This window comes from Procambarus clarkii, chromosome 12 (genome assembly GCF_040958095.1).
Source record: "Procambarus clarkii isolate CNS0578487 chromosome 12, FALCON_Pclarkii_2.0, whole genome shotgun sequence".
NCBI classification, from domain to species: Eukaryota; Metazoa; Arthropoda; class Malacostraca; order Decapoda; family Cambaridae; genus Procambarus; species Procambarus clarkii.
In genome coordinates this window covers 28,036,284-28,057,433 of record NC_091161.1, presented here as the reverse complement: position 1 = coordinate 28,057,433, position 21,150 = coordinate 28,036,284, and the positions used below count along the sequence as shown (strand labels likewise).

At 37.9% G+C, this 21,150-nt stretch overlaps 1 long non-coding RNA gene across 1 annotated transcript in view; it reads right to left on the bottom strand.

The window, feature by feature from the left end:
• Positions 1 to 441: 441 nt before the first annotated feature.
• Positions 442 to 21,150, bottom strand: part of LOC138364119 (uncharacterized) — a 27,107-nt gene continuing 6,398 nt past the window's right edge. The window contains exon 3 of the long non-coding RNA XR_011228308.1: positions 442 to 710. This is a non-coding gene — a long non-coding RNA (uncharacterized lncRNA). The remainder of the gene's footprint in view (positions 711 to 21,150) is intronic.

Here is a 21,150-nt window from a genome sequence, read left to right as displayed (position 1 = left end):
AATCTATATCTAATCTATATGCTTAGATATATGCAAATGAGAGAGTAATAGAGCCAAACCTTTAAAATACTGAACAATTTGGAGGATATTGATTCATACAATTTCTTCAAAAGGTCAGATGTAACACGAACAAGGAGCAAAGGTTTCAAGCAAACAAGCAACAATGTAGGAGTGACAACAAATGCTTTTTAACCCATACGATTATGATCATAGCAATAAGGTTTCTAAAACAGTAGGCATTCTTCCAAAGTCAGAGACTGTACTATGTTCCTCGCCCTAACCTAGTCACTCAGTATTATTCACTCATTTATCTATGTCTTGTCTATGTCTTAAAGGTTACAAGACGTACATTAGTCAATACAATTGGTGCTTAAATGTTAAGGATCTCTTGTGAAACACGGGTATTAATAAAAAAAATTATTAGGTAAAATAAATAAAAAAGGCCCAAGGCCCATGAAGTAACAAGAATGCAAGGCTGGCACAAGCTGGCGTAAGTAGAGAAGACGGAAGATTCTTCATATTCAAAGACCCTGCTTCTCCAAGATGGCAGTCACACCCTGCTTGCCCTGGACAATCACCATATGGAGAAGGACTGTTTACTGTAAAGGGAAGTCCACAAATGCAATGCCAGCATGAGTCAGTCTTGAAGGGTAAACGATGATGGCACCCTCACAGTAACACCAAAGCCGAGCAAGCCCAGTGAGGAAGACCTGTTGATGGGAAAGAAGGAGAATTTTTAGTCATACAATTTTTGTTTTATAAGATTCCAAAATATTACATTAATATAAATTTGTGAGAGTATTCTGAGCATTTTGAGCCATCTTGAGTCCTCTCCTCACTAAGTAACGAACTGCCAAAAGATTAAACAACCCCTGGCCCACAAGTGGCATACTGTACAGTGCGCCAAAGTGTTAATAAAACAATTACTGTAACAAGAAACACAAATATGAAAAATATGAAAATAGAATTTGCCTAGTTACAAAACAAGAAGTTAAGAGATACTCATCAATGATTACCAATATAATACAAAGAGCAGAAGCTTCCTTTTATGAGAATGGATTTAAAGAAGCAAAAGGAAATATGAACATTACATCTCTACCATCACCCATGTCTAACATCCTAGGGTCTAAACAACAATCACTTACCAAGCAGATAAAACTCTCCAAAGATGGATACACACTTGCAACAGACTTAGATATTGCAACTGATTTCAATAGCTTCTTTTCATGAATTTGTGCAAACCTTGGCAGAAAAATTCCAAAGACCCAGACACGTGTTACTACATATCTCACTGATAGCTAACACTACTCCTTTTACCAGTCAGCATGACAGACATTATATCCATAATTCAATTACTTAAAATCAAAGCTTGGAACATTAATGAAATAATGTCTATGATATATAAGAGTGCTGCCCTGCTCTTGCAACACCCACCAACACTCTTGCTTGATATAATCTACACTGCCCTTGACAAAAATGAGTTCTCAATTGGCCTATTCATTGACTTGAGGAAAGCCTCTGATACCATGACTACCTCTTAAGGGGCCCAGTGATTGGGCACCGAAACTTCATCATACACACTCAATTTTTTGGATGCATAATCCTCGTGGCAAATGCTCCAACATTTCCTTTTAAATCAACATCACAACATGAATGGAAAAAAGTTAAAAAAAAAAAAAAATTCAAATTGCTCTAAATATTTTATGTCACCAATTGTTATTTTATTCATTATGGTCTCAGAATGGCATATAACTTTCAATTGCCAATGAGAAAAATATTGTTCAAGACTATAGTTTACTGTAAAACATTTTTTGAATGGGGGGCCATCCAAATATGTGCCAAATTTATATGCAAAATATTTATAACTCCAAACGTTATGGCTTTTTGACAAATCGATTCATTAGGAACCTTAGCACTAAGAACTTTGCACATAATATGTAAAAATGGTGAGAATCGGTCAGAAAATGAATTTTTTATTACGACTCAAAAGTATAAAATGTTTTTCACAAAGAAAAATGCATCTAAAGTTCTCAACAATAAATATAGTACTTCTAATTTATAACATATCTTGTAGGTTATAATTAGGATTGCTTGGCATTCGTACTCGAATATGTGAAAGTTGTGGGTCAATATGTATTGAAATGAAGTCACGAAAAAAATATCTAGGGATAAGTTAGGGAAAACTGAAAAAACAGACACTGAGCCCCTTAACAGTCTAACAGTAGGTTAGACATATACATGAACGAGAATTGATTTGGAGGAAGGAGGTAATAAAAGTATGTGTTCGTGGGAGAAAAGAATTGGCAAAATGATCAGGGAAAGAAAAGGGCCTCAAAATAACAATTCACTTAGGGTATATTACACTAACAGTAGAAGTCTAAGAAATAAAATTAACGAATTAAATGCTCTTGTCTGCACAGAAAAAATAGATATTATTGCACTTACCGAAACGTGGATGAATGTAGAAAATAGAGAACTATTAGCTGAATATCAAATAAATGGATTTAAACTATTTCACACAGATAGATATATTAGACGAGGAGGGGGAGTAGCCATATATGTTAGGGACAATTTGAAATGTAGTCTCAAAGAGGGAATCAAAACTGAGCCACACACAGAAACTATTTGGATAGAATTCAACGAAAAAGCAAATAATATTATAATAGGAGTTATATATAGGCCACCAAATTTAGACAGAATGGAAGCAAAGCATCTATGGGATGAAATATCTAGAGCATCTAGATCTAACAGTATTTATGTCATGGGTGACTTTAATTTTAGTGGAATAAACTGGGTGAACAAAACAGGGAATAGTGAAGCAGAAGATTTTCTAGAATTAATTGACGATTGCTTTCTTACGCAACACATTAAGGAACCAACGCGGGAAAATAATATTTTAGATTTAGTGTTAACTAATAGGGAAACACAAATTAATGACATCGAAATAGGGAGTGAGCTAGGGAACAGTGATCACAAAGTAATCAGATTTAGCATAGAATGGAATAGACCTGTAGGAGAAAATTCTGTTAAAGTGCCAGATTTTCGAAAAGCTGATTTTAATAGCCTAAGATATTTTTTGGGTCAAATAGATTGGAAAGTCTTGGGTATGGGGTGTGGGCCGATCTTGGAGCGAGACATGAACCCAGCGATAGGTGATGTAAAAGGGGATTTCGATGTGGATTTAATATATAACTTATTTAAGAATATTCTAAACAAAGCACAGGAACGTAGTATACCATACAAATTGAATAGATCGAATACTAATGACCCAAAGTGGATAACAAATAATTTAAAGAACCTTATAGGTAAAAAGAGAGCATGGTAGAAAAGGATTAAGAATGGGGAAGTCAGTTTAGAACAGGAATTCATACAACTGGTCAGAAATGTTAAAAAAGAGATTAGGAAAGCAAAAAGAAACTATGAAGTTCGCATAGCAGAGCAAGCAAAGCCAAATCCTAAAGGGTTTTTTCAGTTATATCGTACTAAGACTAGGGAAAGGATAGGTCCATTAAATCTGAGACAGGTCAAATAACGAATAATGACAAGGAGATGAGTAGTATTTTTAACAAATATTTTATATCTGTATTTATTAAAGAAGAACTTAACAATATGCCTTCAGCCGAACAAGTCTATGTGGGTGGGGATGAGGACAGGTTGACTAGTTTAGCAGTTACCAGGGAGGATGTAATTAAACAATTAGAAAAACTAAAACCAAACAAATCCCCAGGGCCGGATGAAGTGTTTGCCAGGGTGCTTAAAGAATGCAAAGAGGAGCTTTTCGAGCCACTGTCTACCATATTTAATAAATCAATAGAGTCAGGCAGAGTGCCAGAGTCATGGAAGGTAGCTAATGTGGTACCAATTTATAAGAAAGGAGATAGATCACTTGCGTCAAACTATCGGCCAATTAGCCTAACGTCTATTGTGGGAAAGTTACTTGAATCAATAATTGCAAATACAATTCGTCTCCATCTTGAAAAACATAAATTAATAAATGAGTCGCAACATGGTTTTACAAATGGCCGTTCATGTTTAACAAATTTGCTAACTTTTTATTCCAGCATAGTTGAGGCAGTTGAAAAGACCATAAGAACAAAGGTCACTGCAGAAGGCCTATTGGCCCATACGAGGCAGCTCCTATTTTATAACTACCCAATCCCACTCATATACTTGTCCAACCCGCGCTTGAAACAATCGAGGGACACCACCTCCACCACGTTATGCGGCAATTGGTTCCACAAATCAACAACCCTGTTACTGAACCAGTATTTACCCAAGTCTTTCCTAAATCTAAACTTATCCAATTTATACCAATTGTTTCGTGTTCTGTCTTGTGTTGATATTTTTAATACCCTATTAATATCCCCCCTGTTATGTCCATTCATCCACTTAAGAACATAAGAACATAAGAACAAAGGTAACTGCAGAAGGCCTATTGGCCCATACGAGGCAGCTCCTATTCTATAACCACCCAATCCCACTCCTATACTTGTCCAACCCGCACCTTGAAACAATCGAGGGACACCACCTCCACCACGTTATGCGGCAATTGGTTCCACAAATCAACAACCCTGTTACTGAACCAGTATTTACCCAAGTCTTTCCAAAATCTAAACTTATCCAATTTATACCCATTGTTTCGTGTTCTGTCTTGTGTTGATATTTTTAATACCCTATTAATATCCCCCCTGTTATGTCCATTCATCCACTTGTAAACCTCTATCATGTCACCCCTAACTCTTCGCCTTTCCAATGAATGCAGTTTAAGCTTTGTTAATCTTTCTTCATATGAAAGATTTCTAATTTGGGGAATTAACTTAGTCATCCTACGTTGGACACGTTCAAGTGAATTTATATCCATTCTATAATACGGCGACCAAAACTGAACTGCATAATCTAAATGGGGCCTAACCAGAGCAAGATATAGCTTAAGAACCACACCAGGTGTCTTGTTACTAACGCTTCGATTAATAAATCTCAGTGTCCTATTTGCCTTATTACGAACATTTATGCATTGATCCTTTTGTTTTAAATTCTTACTAATCATAACTCCCAGATCCCTTTCGCAATCCGACTTCGCAATCACAACATCATCTTGCTCGTATCTTGTAACTCTATCATCATTACCTAACCTCAGAACTTTACATTTATCAGCATTAAACTGCATCTGCCAATCCTTTGACCATTTCAAAACCCTATCTAGATCAACTTTAAGTGATAGTGAGTCCTCCTCCGAATTAATTTCCCTACCGATTTTCGTATCATCGGCAAATTTTAAAATGTTGCTACTCAAACCTGAATCTAAATCATTTATATATATTATAAACAACAGAGGTCCCAGGACAGAGCCTTGAGGCACTCCACTTACAACATTTTCCTACTCTGACTTGATTCCATTTATACTAACTCTCTGTTTCCTTTGGAATAGCCATGCCCTAATCCAGCTTAATATAGCACCCCCAATACCATGAGACTCTATCTTTTTAATCAGTCTTTCATGTGGCACTGTATCAAAAGCTTTGCTAAAGTCAAGGTATACAACATCGCAATCCTTACCACTATCAACTGCCTCAACAATGCTAGAATAAAAAGATAACAAATTTGTTAAACATGAACGGCCATTTATAAAACCATGTTGCGACTCAGTTATTAGTTTATGTTTTTCAAGATGAAGACGAATTTTATTTGCTATTATAGATTCGAGTAACTTTCCCACAAAAGACGTTAGGCTAATTGGTCGATAGTTAGACGCAAGTGATCTATCTCCTTTCTTAAAAACTGGTATCACATTAGCAACTTTCCAAAACTCTGGCACTCTGCCTGACTCTATTGATTTATTAAATATGGTTGACAGTGGGTCACAAAGCTCCTCTTTGCACTTGTAAACCTCTATCATGTCACCCCTAACTCTTCGCCTTTCCAGTGAATGCAACTTAAGCTTTGTTAATCTTTCTTCATATGAAAGATTTCTAATTTGGGGAATTAACTTAGTCATCCTACGTTGGACACGTTCAAGTGAATTTATATCCATTCTATAATACGGCGACCAAAACTGAACTGCATAATCTAAATGGGGCCTAACAAGAGGCCCCATTTATATTATCATAGCAATATGGAAGTTGTAGTTAAGGACCTGGTGACTCTAGTGGGAGCCCTGAGGACAGAGTTGGACTCTCTGCGGGAGGAGGTGCGTCAGCTTAAAGAACAACGAGAAGTAACGAAGGAGGAGACCAGTAGTAAAGGGACCTCGTCTTGGAGAGTTGTGAAAGACAGGGGCCTTAAGAAGACTTTGATAAAGCCGCCTTCAAACGCCATAGCAACTTCTAATTCATTTGACGTTTTGGAGGACGAGTGCTGTGGTGAGACTGCGGATCGCGCAAAAGGGAAAGCAACGAAGAGAAAGGAAGCGCAGGCCCCTCAGAAAGTAAAGGTACCTAAGCAAACATTAGTTGTGGGAGATTCCCAGATAAGGTATTTGGATAGAGCGTTTTGTGCTAGAGATAGGGGGAACAGGTTAAGGGTTTGCTATCCCGGAGCTGGCATTGGTGATATTATAAACAACATGAATGATATTATGGCTGGTAATGGGAACAATCCCATTATTTGCATTAGCGTGGGAGGAAATGATGTTGGTCGAGTTAGGAGTGAGGAACTGATTCAGAGGTATAAAACAGCCATAGAATTAGTTAGGAGCAAGGGAGGAATCCCGATCATATGTGGCATTCTTCCAAGAAAGGGAGTGGGAAATGAATGGATATCGAGGGCACTTGGTGTCAATTGCCGGCTGGAAAGATATTGCAAATCAAATGCAATATCTTTCATAGACAACTGGGAACACTTCTATGGAAGAAATGAAATGTATGCTCGTGATGGGGTGCATCTATCGAGAGCTGGGGTTGTTGCTGTTGCGAACTCGTTGGAAGAAATGGTTAGAGGTGTTTGTTTGGGTTTAAACTGTTAGTAGATAGAGGTATGGGAATTGATTTGGAGGAAGGAGGTAATAAAAGTATGTGTTTGTGGGAGAAAGGAATTGGCAAAACGATCAGGGAAAGAGAAGGTCCGCAAAATAACAATTCACTTAGGGTATATTACACTAACAGTAGAAGTCTAAGAAATAAAATTAACGAATTAAATGCTCTTGTCTGCACAGAAAAAATAGATATTATTGCACTTACCGAAACGTGGATGAATGTAGAAAATAGAGAACTATTAGCTGAATATCAAATATACGGATTTAAACTATTTCACACAGATAGATATATTAGACGAGGAGGTGGAGTAGCCATATATGTTAGGGACAATTTGAAATGTAGTCTCAAAGAGGGAATCAAAACAGAGCCACACACAGAAACTATTTGGATAGAATTAAACGAAAAAGCTAATAATATTATAATAGGAGTAATATATAGGCCACCAAATTTAGACAGAATGGAAGCAAAGCACCTATGGGATGAAATATCTAGAGCATCTAGATCTTACAGTATTTATGTCATGGGTGACTTTAATTTTAGTGGAATAAACTGGTTGAACAAAACAGGGAATAGTGAAGCAGAAGATTTTCTAGAATTAATTGACGATTGCTTTCTTACGCAACACATTAAGGAACCAACACGGGAAAATAATATTTTAGATTTAGTGTTAACAAACAGGGAAACGCAAATTAATGACATCGAAATAGGGAGTGAGCTAGGGAACAGTGATCACAAAGAAATCAGATTTAGCATAGAATGGAATAGACCAGTAGGAGAAAATTCTGTTAAAGTGCCAGATTTTCGAAAAGCTGATTTTAATAGCCTAAGAAATTTTTTGGGTCAAATTGATTGGAAAGTCTTGGGTATGGGGTGTGGGCCGGTCTTGGAGCGAGACATGAACCCAGCGATAGGTGACTTAAATGGGGATTTCGATGTGGATTCAATATATAACTTATTTAAGAATATTCTAAACAAAGCACAGGAACGTAGTATACCATACAAATTGAATAGATCGAATACTAATGACCCAAAGTGGATAACAAAGAATTTGAAGAACCTTATAGGTAAAAAGAGAGCTTGGTACAAAAGGATTAAAGATGGGGAGGTCACTTTAGAACAGGAATTCGTACAACTGGTTAGAAATGTTAAAAAAGAGATAAGGAAAGCAAAAAGAAACTATGAAGTTCGCATAGCAGGGCAAGCAAAGACAAATCCTAAAGGGTTTTTTCAGTTATATCGTACTAAGACTAGGGAAAGGATAGGTCCATTAAAAACTGATACAGGTCAAATAACAGATAGTGATGAAGAGATGAGTAGTATTTTTAATAAATATTTTGTATCTGTATTTACTAAAGAGGAACTTAACAATATGCCTTCAGCTGAACAAGTCTATGTGGGTGGGGACGAGGACAGGTTGACGAGTTTAGCAGTTACCAGGGAGGATGTTCTTAAACAAATAGTAAAACTCAAACCAAACAAATCCCCAGGGCCGGATGAAGTGTTTGCCAGGGTGCTTAAAGAATGCAAAGAGGAGCTTTGTGACCCACTGTCAACCATATTTAATAAATCAATAGAGTCAGGCAGAGTGCCAGAGTTTTGGAAAGTTGCTAATGTGATACCAGTTTTTAAGAAAGGAGATAGATCACTTGCGTCTAACTATCGACCAATTAGCCTAACGTCTATTGTGGGAAAGTTACTCGAATCTATAATAGCAAATAAAATTCGTCTTCATCTTGAAAAACATAAATTAATAATTGAGTCTCAACATGGTTTTATAAATGGCCGTTCATGTTTAACAAATTTGTTATCTTTTTATTCTAGCATTGTTGAGGCAGTTGATAGTGGTAAGGATTGCGATGTTGTATACCTTGACTTTAGCAAAGCTTTTGATACAGTGCCACTTGAAAGACTGATTAAAAAGATAGAGTCTCATGGTATTGGGGGTGCTATATTAAGCTGGATTAGGGCATGGCTATACCAAAGGAAACAGAGAGTTAGTATAAATGGAATCAAGTCAGAGTGGGAAAATGTTGTAAGCGGAGTGCCTCAAGGCTCTGTCCTGGGACCTCTGTTGTTTATAATATATATAAATGATTTAGATTCAGGTTTGAGTAGCAACATTTGCAAATTTGCCGATGATACGAAAATCGGTAGGGAAATTAATTCGGAGGAGGACTCACTATCACTTCAAGTTGATCTAGATAGGGTTTTGAAATGGTCAAAGGATTGGCAGATGCAGTTTAATGCTGATAAATGTAAAGTTCTGAGGTTAGGTAATGATGATGATGTTGGTCGAGTTAGGAGTGAGGAACTGATTCAGAGGTATAAAACAGCCATAGAGTTAGTTAGGAGCAAGGGAGGAATCCCGATCATATGTGGCATTCTTCCAAGAAAGGGAGTGGGAAATGAATGGATATCGAGGGCACTTGGTGTCAATTGCCGGCTGGAAAGATATTGCAAATCAAATGCAATATCTTTCATAGACAACTGGGAACACTTCTATGGAAGAAATGAAATGTATGCTCGTGATGGGGTGCATCTATCGAGAGCTGGGGTTGTTGCTGTTGCGAACTCGTTAGAAGAAGTGGTTAGAGGTGTTTGTTTGGGTTTAAACTGTTAGTAGATAGAGGTATGGGAATTGATTTGGAGGAAGGAGGTAATAAAAGTATGTGTTTGTGGGAGAAAGGAATTGGCAAAACGACCAGGGAAAGAGAAGGTCCGCAAAATAACAATTCACTTAGGGTATATTACACTAACAGTAGAAGTCTAAGAAATAAAATTAACGAATTAAATGCTCTTGTCTGCACAGAAAAAATAGATATTATTGCACTTACCGAAACGTGGATGAATGTAGAAAATAGAGAACTATTAGCTGAATATCAAATATATGGATTTAAACTATTTCACACAGATAGATATATTAGACGAGGAGGTGGAGTAGCCATATATGTTAGGGACAATTTGAAATGTAGTCTCAAAGAGGGAATCAAAACAGAGCCACACACAGAAACTATTTGGATTGAATTAAACGAAAAAGCTAATAATATTATAATAGGAGTAATATATAGGCCACCAAATTTAGACAGAATGGAAGCAAAGCATCTATGGGATGAAATATCTAGAGCATCTAGATCTAACAGTATTTATGTCATGGGTGACTTTAATTTTAGCGGAATAAACTGGTTGAACAAAACAGGGAATAGTGAAGCAGAAGATTTTCTAGAATTAATTGACGATTGCTTTCTTACGCAACACATTAAGGAACCAACACGGGAAAATAATATTTTAGATTTAGTGTTAACTAACAGGGAAACGCAAATTAATGACATCGAAATAGGGAGTGAGCTAGGGAGCAGTGATCACAAAGAAATCAGATTTAGCATAGAATGGAATAGACCAGTAGGAGAAAATTCTGTTAAAGTGCCAGATTTTCGAAAAGCTGATTTTAATAGCCTAAGAAATTTTTTGGGTCAAATTGATTGGAAAGTCTTGGGTATGGGGTGTGGGCCGGTCTTGGAGCGAGACATGAACCCAGCGATAGGTGACTTAAATGGGGATTTCGATGTGGATTCAATATATAACTTATTTAAGAATATTCTAAACAAAGCACAGGAACGTAGTATACCATACAAATTGAATAGATCGAATACTAATGACCCAAAGTGGATAACAAAGAATTTGAAGAACCTTATAGGTAAAAAGAGAGCTTGGTACAAAAGGATTAAAAATGGGGAGGTCACTTTAGAACAGGAATTCGTACAACTGGTTAGAAATGTTAAAAAAGAGATAAGGAAAGCAAAAAGAAACTATGAAGTTCGCATAGCAGGGCAAGCAAAGACAAATCCTAAAGGGTTTTTTCAGTTATATCGTACTAAGACTAGGGAAAGGATAGGTCCATTAAAAACTGAGACAGGTCAAATAACAGATAGTGATGAAGAGATGAGTAGTATTTTTAATAAATATTTTGTATCTGTATTTACTAAAGAGGAACTTAACAATATGCCTTCAGCCGAACAAGTCTATGTGGGTGGGGACGAGGACAGGTTGACGACTTTAACAGTTACCAGGGAGGATGTTCTTAAACAAATAGTAAAACTCAAACCAAACAAATCCCCAGGGCCGGATGAAGTGTTTGCCAGGGTGCTTAAAGAATGCAAAGAGGAGCTTTGTGAGCCACTGTCAACCATATTTAATAAATCAATAGAGTCAGGCAGAGTGCCAGAGTTTTGGAAAGTTGCTAATGTGATACCAGTTTTTAAGAAAGGAGATAGATCACTTGCGTCTAACTATCGACCAATTAGCCTAACGTCTATTGTGGGAAAGTTACTCGAATCTATAATAGCAAATAAAATTCGTCTTCATCTTGAAAAACATAAATTAATAATTGAGTCGCAACATGGTTTTATAAATGGCCGTTCATGTTTAACAAATTTGTTATCTTTTTATTCTAGCATTGTTGAGGCAGTTGATAGTGGTAAGGATTGCGATGTTGTATACCTTGACTTTAGCAAAGCTTTTGATACAGTGCCACATGAAAGACTGATTAAAAAGATAGAGTCTCATGGTATTGGGGGTGCTATATTAAGCTGGATTAGGGCATGGCTATACCAAAGGAAACAGAGAGTTAGTATAAATGGAATCAAGTCAGAGTGGGAAAATGTTGTAAGTGGAGTGCCTCAAGGCTCTGTCCTGGGACCTCTGTTGTTTATAATATATATAAATGATTTAGATTCAGGTTTGAGTAGCAACATTTGCAAATTTGCCGATGATACGAAAATCGGTAGGGAAATTAATTCGGAGGAGGACTCACTATCACTTCAAGTTGATCTAGATAGGGTTTTGAAATGGTCAAAGGATTGGCAGATGCAGTTTAATGCTGATAAATGTAAAGTTCTGAGGTTAGGTAATGATGATAGAGTTACAAGATACGAGCTAGATGGTGTTGTGATTGCGAAGTCGGATTGCGAAAGGGATCTGGGAGTTATGATTAGTAAGAATTTAAAACAAAAGGATCAATGCATAAATGTTCGTAATAAGGCAAATCGGACACTTGGATTTATTAATCGCAGCGTTAGTAACAAGACACCTGGTGTGGTTCTCAAGCTATATCTTGCTCTAGTTAGGCCCCATTTAGATTATGCAGTTCAGTTTTGGTCACCATATTATAGAATGGATATAAATTCACTTGAACGTGTCCAGCGTAGGATGACTAAGTTAATTCCCCAAATTAGAAATCTTTCATATGAAGAAAGATTAACAAAGCTTAAGTTGCATTCACTGGAAAGGCGAAGAGTTAGGGGTGACATGATAGAGGTTTACAAGTGGATGAATGGACATAACCGTGGGGATATTAATAGGGTATTAAAAGTATCAACACAGGACAGAACACGAAACAATGGGTATAAATTGGATAAGTTTAGATTTAGGAAAGACTTGGGTAAATACTGGTTCAGTAACAGGGTTGTTGATTTGTGGAACCAATTGCCGCGTAACATTGTGGAGGTGGGGTCCCTTGATTGTTTCAAGCACGGGTTGGACAAGTATATGAGTGGGATTGGGTGGTTATAGAATAGGAGCTGCCTCGTATGGGCCAATAGGCCTTCTGCAGTTACCTTTGTTCTTATGTTCTTATGTTCTTATGATAGAGTTACAAGATACGAGCTAGATGGTGTTGTGATTGCGAAGTCGGATTGCGAAAGGGATCTGGGAGTTATGATTAGTAAGAATTTAAAACAAAAGGATCAATGCATAAATGTTCGTAATAAGGCAAATCGGACACTTGGATTTATTAATCGCAGCGTTAGTAACAAGACACCTGGTGTGGTTCTCAAGCTATATCTTGCTCTAGTTAGGCCCCATTTAGATTATGCAGTTCAGTTTTGGTCGCCATATTATAGAATGGATATAAATTCACTTGAACGTGTCCAGCGTAGGATGACTAAGTTAATTCCCCAAATTAGAAATCTTTCATATGAAGAAAGATTAACAAAGCTTAAGTTGCATTCACTGGAAAGGCGAAGAGTTAGGGGCGACATGATAGAGGTTTACAAGTGGATGAATGGACATAACAGGGGGGATATTAATAGGGTATTAAAAATATCAACACAAGACAGAACACGAAACAATGGGTATAAATTGGATAAGTTTAGATTTAGGAAAGACTTGGGTAAATACTGGTTCAGTAACAGGGTTGTTGATTTGTGGAACCAATTGCCGCGTAACGTGGTGGAGGTGGGGTCCCTCGATTGTTTCAAGCGCGGGTTGGACAAGTATATGAGTGGGATTGGGTGGTTATAGAATAGGAGCTGCCTCGAATGGGCCAATAGGCCTTCTGCAGTTACCTTTGTTCTTATGTAAGAGCAAGATATAGCTTAAGAACCACAACAGGTGTCTTGTAACTAACGCTTCGATTAATAAATCCCAGTGTCCTATTCGCCTTATTACGAACATTCATGCATTGATCCTTTTGTTTTAAATTCATACTAATCATAACTCCCAGATCCCTTTCGCAATCCGACTTCGCAATCACAACACCATCTAGCTCGTATCTTGTAACTCTATCATCATTACCTAGCCTCAGAACTTTATATTTATCAGCATTAAACTGCATTTGCCAATCCTTTGACCATTTCAAAACCCTATCTAGAACAACTTGAAGTGATAGTGAGTCCTCCTCCGAATTAATTTCCCTACCGATTTTCGTATCATCGGCAAATTTGCAAATGTTGATACTCAAACCTGAATCTAAATCATTTAAATATATATTATAAACAACAGAGGTCCCAGGACAGAGCCCTGAGGTACTCCACTAACAACATTATCCCACTCTGACTTAACCCCATTTATACTAACTCTCAGTTTCCTTTGGAATAGCCATGCCCTAATCCAAGTTAATATAGCACCCCGAATACCATGAGCTTCTATTTTTTGAATTAGTCTTTCATGTGGCACTGTATCAAAAGCTTTGCTAAAGTCAAGGTACACAACATCACAATCCTTACCACTATCAACTGCCTCAACTATGCTGGAATAAAAAGTTAGCAAATTTGTTAAACATGAACGGCCATTTGTAAAACCATGTTGCGACTCATATATTAATTTATGTTTTTCAAGATGGAGACGAATTGTATTTGCAATTATTGATTCAAGTAACTTTCCCACAATAGACGTTAGGCTAATTGGCCGATAGTTTGACGCAAGTGATCTATCTCCTTTCTTAAAAATTGGTACCACATTAGCTACCTTCCATGACTCTGGCACTCTGCCTGACTCTATTGATTTATTAAATATGGTAGACAGTGGCTCGGAAAGCTCCTCTTTGCATTCTTTAAGCACCATGGCAAACACTTCATCCGGTCCTGGGGATTTGTTTGGTTTTAGTTTTTCAAATTGTTTAATTACATCCTCCCTGGTAACTGCTAAACTAGTCAACCTGTCCTCATCCCCACCCACATAGACTTGTTCGGCTGAAGGCATATTGTTAAGTTCTTCTTTAGTAAATACAGATATAAATATTTGTTAAAAATACTACTCATCTCCTTGTCATTATCCGTTATATGACCTGTCAAAGATTTTAATGGACCTATCCTTTCCCTAGTCTTAGTTCGATATAACTGAAAAAACCCTATAGGATTTGACTTTGCTTGCTCTGCTATGCGAACTTCATAGTTTCTTTTTGCTTTCCTAATCTCTTTTTTAACATTTCTAACCAGTTGTTGGGGGGTGCTATATTAACTTGGATTAGGGCATGGCTATTCCAAAGGAAACAGAGAGTTAGTATAAATGGGGTTAAGTCAGAGTGGGATAATGTTGTTAGTGGAGTTCCTCAGGGCTCTGTCCTGGGACCTCTGTTGTTTATAATATATATAAATGATTTAGATTCAGGTTTGAGTAGCAACATTTGCAAATTTGCCGATGATACGAAAATCGGTAGGGAAATTAATTCGGAGGAGGACTCACTATCACATCAAGTTGATCTAGATAGGGTTTTGATATGGTCGAAGGATTGGCAGATGCAGTTTAATGCTGATAAATGTAAAGTTCTGAGGTTAGGTAATGATGATAGGGTTACAAGATACGAGCTAGATGGTGTTGAGATTGCGAAGTCGAATTGCGAAAGGGATCTGGGAGTTATGATTAGTAAGAATTTAAAACAAAAGGATCAATGCATAAATGTTCGTAATAAGGCAAATCGGACACTTGGATTTATTAATCGCAGCGTTAGTAACAAGACACCTGGTGTGGTTCTCAAGCTATATCTTGCTCTTGTTAGGCCCCATTTAGATTATGCAGTTCAGTTTTGGTCGCCATATTATAGAATGGATATAAATTCACTTGAACGTGTCCAGCGTAGGATGACTAAGTTAATTCCCCAAATTAGAAATCTTTCATATGAAGAAAGATTGACAAAGCTTAAGTTGCATTCACTGGAAAGGCGAAGAGTTAGGGGTGACATGATAGAGGTTTACAAGTGGGTGAATGGACATAACAAAGGGGATATTAATAAGGTATTAAAAGTATCAACACAAGACAGAACACGAAACAATGGGTATAAATTGGATAAGTTTAGATTTAGGAAAGACTTGGGTAAATACTGGTTAAGTAACAGGGTTGTTGATTTGTGGAACCAATTGCCGCGTAACATTGTGGAGGTGGGGTCCCTCGATTGTTTCAAGCATGGGTTGGACATGTATATGAGTGGGATTGGTGGATGGTTATAAATAGGAGCTGCCTCGTATGGGCCAACAGGCCTTCTGCAGTTGCCTTTGTTCTTATGTTCTTAAGTTGCATTCACTAGAAAGGCGAAGAGTTAGGGGTGACATGATAGAGGTTTACAAGTGGATGAATGGACATAGCAGGGGGGATATTAATAGGGTATTAAAAATATCAACACAAGACAGAACACGAAACAATGGGTATAAATTGGATAAGTTTAGATTTAGGACAGACTTGGGTAAATACTGGTTCAGTAACAGGGTTGTTGATTTGTGGAACCAATTGCCGCGTAACGTGGTGGATGTGGGGTCCCTCAATTGTTTCAAGCGCGGGTTGGACAAGTATATGAGTGGGATTGGGTGGTTATAGATAGGAGCTGCCTCGTATGGGCCAATAGGCTTTCTGCAGTTACCTTTGTTCTTATGTTCTTATTGGGTGGATATAAATAGCAGCTGCCTCGTATGGGCCAATAGGCCTTCTGTAGTTACCTTCATTCATATGTTTATTATAACAAAACATATATGTTGCAATACCTTATTTCCCATTTATTAGTGATAAGGCCCTCATCTCGTCCTCATTAATGAATGCATGCTAAATAGACAGTGTTATAATAAATGGTGGGCTTGCTATGGGGAAACTAGTGCTATTCAGGGGTAAGGTCAGTCAAAATAAAGATGTATCTATTTGGGGAGATCATTAAGGCCCGGCCCCCATGGAAATTAGAAGTAGTGCTGACTACTTGGCTACACAACAAGGTCAGTCTAGGGAATGATCAAGATCTACACAGGAAGAACGATACTCTTATAATTCATGTACTTATTTATTAACCCCTTAACAGCCCCCCATATACATTACAAGATATGAGTGCCGTTTAATTCAATCCAAATAGTTTCTGTGTGTGGCTCTGTTTTGATTCCCTCTTTGAGACTACATTTCAAATTGTCCCTAACATATATGGCTACTCCACCTCCTCGTCTAATATATCTATCTGTGTGAAATAGTTTAAATCCATATATTTGATATTCAGCTAATAGTTCTCTATTTTCTACATTCATCCACGTTTCGGTAAGTGCAATAATATCTATTTTTTCTGTGCAGACAAGAGCATTTAATTCGTTAATTTTATTTCTTAGACTTCTACTGTTAGTGTAATATACCCTAAGTGAATTGTTATTTTGCGGACCTTCTCTTTCCCTGGTCGTTTTGCCAATTCCTTTCTCCCACAAACACATACTTTTATTACCTCCTTCCTCCAAATCAATTCCCATACCTCTATCTACTAACAGTTTAAACCCAAACAAACACCTCTAACCACTTCTTCTAACGAGTTCGCAACAGCAACAACCCCAGCTCTCGATAGATGCACCCCATCACGAGCATACATTTCATTTCTTCCATAGAAGTGTTCCCAGTTGTCTATGAAAGATATTGCATTTGATTTGCAATATCTTTCCAGCCGGCAATTGACACCAAGTGCCCTCGATATCCATTCATTTCCCACTCCCTTTCTTGGAAGAATGCCACATATGATCGGGATTCCTCCCTTGCTCCTAACTAACTCAATGGCTGTTTTATACCTCTGAATCAGTTCCTCACTCCTAACTCGGCCAACATCATTTCCTCCCACGCTAATGCAAATAATGGGATTGTTCCCATTACCAGCCATAATATCATTCATGTTGTTTATAATATCACCAATATCACATTCACACCAATAACAATAATAATAATAACTTTACCACACTACCTTACGTTAAAAGCCTTGGTCCACATAAGCAGGATACAAGGTTTTACACTGAACACAAGCTAGGGTAAAGCTCTACTATTGAATAACTTGAAGTTAGAGTCAGCTTAGGGTAGGGGGACAACGTGGTTCCAATGAAACCCCCTTTAGAATAACTAGTAATATAAACTCTAAAAACAACTACTACACACAAAGTATACTACTCTACACATAGAACATGAGTATGCCAGAGATTGAATAATGTACTCAGTATATACTTATCTTGAACAAGACACAGAAATAAGGAAACGAAGAGGAAGGAGAGGAGGTTCCTTTCACCACAGCCAGCAACCAGCGAAGAACGCTCCCAGCGAGCAGCTCAGGCCTCCCGCATGTGGTGGTGCCGGAAGGAGCCTAATTGATCGTGCAGCTAAGCACATTAAAAATCTTCCCCTATGCAACATATTGTTACTTTACAAATGATTAAAGTATTAGTAAACATAGTTGGTGCCTATGTTATTATTTAATAATCAACCCCCAGCTCAGTCTTTAAATGCTCTTTGAGAAACAAGAATAGTCTTATGTCTGGCAGGGAAGATACAAACAATGAAACATCGAATTGCGTTCAACTATACTAAAGGAAAGTTTAATAACTCAATTTTGACCTCTGGTTTCCACTGAAGAACCCAGGGTCGTAACAGACAGAATAGTGTTTGACCTCTGCAAATAAATCTGCCCCAAAAAATAAAAGTCACAACTTCGGCCACATGTGGCTAATTTACATAATAACTAATTTCGTTCAAACTTCACATGCTTAGTGCCGGATATGTATTCTCCAAGATGTAGAGGTCACAACAAAATCCACATAGAAACAAAGGAGAGAAAAAAAATAAAGTGGATGTCTTCTTTTTGTATAGACATAATAAATATTGCCATTTGGCTTTGTATTTATATGATATATAATAGAATACAGCATAAAACAAAATAAGAGGGGTGGTAGGAGAAGAAAAGATTAGTGTTCAGTGAGAATCCACAAGATCTTCTCTGAATACAATTTATTTTCTTCAAGGCTGTGGGTCCCTTCAATTGCACCAGAGGTGGTACACACCCCAATTATTATTTAAACAGGTGAGTAAAAATAGGTGAGTACACACACGGTGTCAGCAAACTTAGCCTCCAAACACACACACACACACAGATGGTATCAGCAAGCCTAGCCTCCAAATGCACACATGGTATCAGCAAGCTTAGCCTCTAAACACACACACACACACAAACGGTATCAGCAGGCTTAGCCTCTAAACACACACACACACACACACATGGTATCAGCAAGCTTAGCCTCCAAACACACACACATATGGTATCAGAAAGCTTAGCCTCCAAACACACACACAGAAAATGGGGACATTGAAACAGTTGATAAACTTGATTTCAAGAGAGAGAGGTCACTATGGGGAACTTCAAAAAATTTTTAATAAGTAATTAAGCAGACTTGTTGCTAGACAGGGAAGTAAATTAAATGTATGCCAAATTTTGCAAAATATACAATGAAGGCACACAAACATTCATACCAAAACAGAGATGCAGGGCCAGAAAACAGGATTGGTTCAACAGAAATTGAGAGAGGGCCACAGACCAAAAAACACAAAAATGGAATGAAAGACATTGAAAAACTACAAGCAGATGTCAACAAAGTTTTCGATTGGGCAGCAGAAAATAACATGATGTTTAACAATGATAAATTTCAGGTACGGCAAAAATGAGGATCTGAAACATAATACAGGGTACAAATTACAATCGAATCTTCCCATAGTAGAAAAACAGCATGTCAAGGATTTGGGAATAATGATGTCCGACGATCTAACGTTTAGGGAGCATAACCAAGCAAATATTGCGTCAGCCAGAAAAATGATCGGATGGATTATGAGAACTTTCAAAAATCCAGGGATCCCATCACAATGGTTGTACTCTTCAAGTCACTTATGTTGTCCCGTCTCGAGTACTGCTCAGTATTCACTTCCCCCTTCAGAGCAGGAGAGATTGCTGAAATAGAGGGAATACAGAGAACATATACGGCACGCATAGACGAGATAAAACACCTAAATTATTGGGATCGTCTCAAAGCTCTCCAAAAGCACTCTCTAGAAAGGAGACGAGAGAGATACCAAATAATATACACATGGAAGATACTGGAGGGCCAGGTCCCAAATCTACACAGTAAAATAACAACGTACTGGAGTGAACTATATGGAAAAAAATGCAAGATTGAACCAGTGAAGAGCAGAGGTGCCATAGGCACAATCAGAGAGCACTGTATAAACATCAGAGGTCTGCGGTTGTTCAACGTCCTCCCAGCGACTATAAGAAATATTGCCGGAACAACCGTGGACATCTTCAAGAGAAAACTGGACTGTTTTCTAAGAGAAGTTCCGGATCAGCCAGGCTGTGGTGGGTACGTGGCCCTGCGGGCCGCTCCAAGCAACAGCCTGGTGGACCAAACTCTCACAAGTCGAGCCTGGCCTCGGGCCGGGCTTGGGGAGTAGAAGAACTCCCAGAACCCCATCAACCAGGTATCAACCAGGCGTTGACAGAGCAAGCATCCGAGGTGGTCTGCTTTGCCTCAGCTGTCACGGGGGAGTTGCCACAAAGATATTGTTACCTAATTATCTTAATGTCTCTGATTGATTTTTTCAATCAGAGCTTGGGGAGTTTTTCAATCAGGGCCGGGCTTGGGGAGTAGAAGAGCAGAACCCCATCAAGCAGTTATCAATATAGAAAGAAGCCAAACCCCCAATCACACCAGCGCTACAAAGATTCGAGAAACAACTATACAGCAGTAAGGGGAGAGGCAGAAAGAAATTTGTAAAAAGGGATAATGGATAAATGAAAAACAGAACTGGGCCTATTCTACAAATTCATAAACAACAAATTGCAGGTAAAGGATAATATCCAGAGGTTGAAAATAGGAAACAGATTCACAGAAAATGATAATGCAATGTGTGAAACATTAAACGAAAAGTTCCAAAGTGTGTTTATACAAAATGAAATCTTAAGAGAACCAGACACAGTAAGAATTTCTGAGAACATCATAGAGCGTATAGAGGTGTCTAGAGATGAAGTGGAAAATATGCTAAAGGAGCTAAGTAAGAACAAAGCAGTTGGTCCAGATGGAGTTTCACCATGAGTTCTGAGAGAATATGCATCTGAGCTCAGCCTTCCACTTCACCTGATCTTTCAGGCATCCCTGTGTACAGGAGTCATAGCAAACATGTGGAAAAAGGCTAACAAAGTTCCAATCTACAAAAGTGGCAACAGGGAAGACCCCACCCCCCTCAATTATAAACCTGATTCATTGACAAGTGTAACAGTGAAAAGATTGAAAAAAAATAATAAAAACGAAATGGGTAGAACACCTGGAGAGAAATTATATAATATCACACAGACAGTATTGTTTTCGATCGGGAAGATCCTGTGTATCGAATTAACTCAGTTTCTATGATTGAGCCACAGAGATTTTAAAGGAAAAAGGTAGTTGGGTTGACTGCATCTATCTAGACATAAAAAAGACTTTCGACAGAGTTCCACATAAGAGGTTGTTCTGGAAACTAGAAAATTTTGGATGGGTGACAGGTAAGCTTCTAACATGGATGAAAAATTTTCTGACTGATAGAAAAATGAGGGCAGTAATCAGAGGCAATCGGACTGGAGAAGTGTCACAAGTGGAGTACCACAGTACAT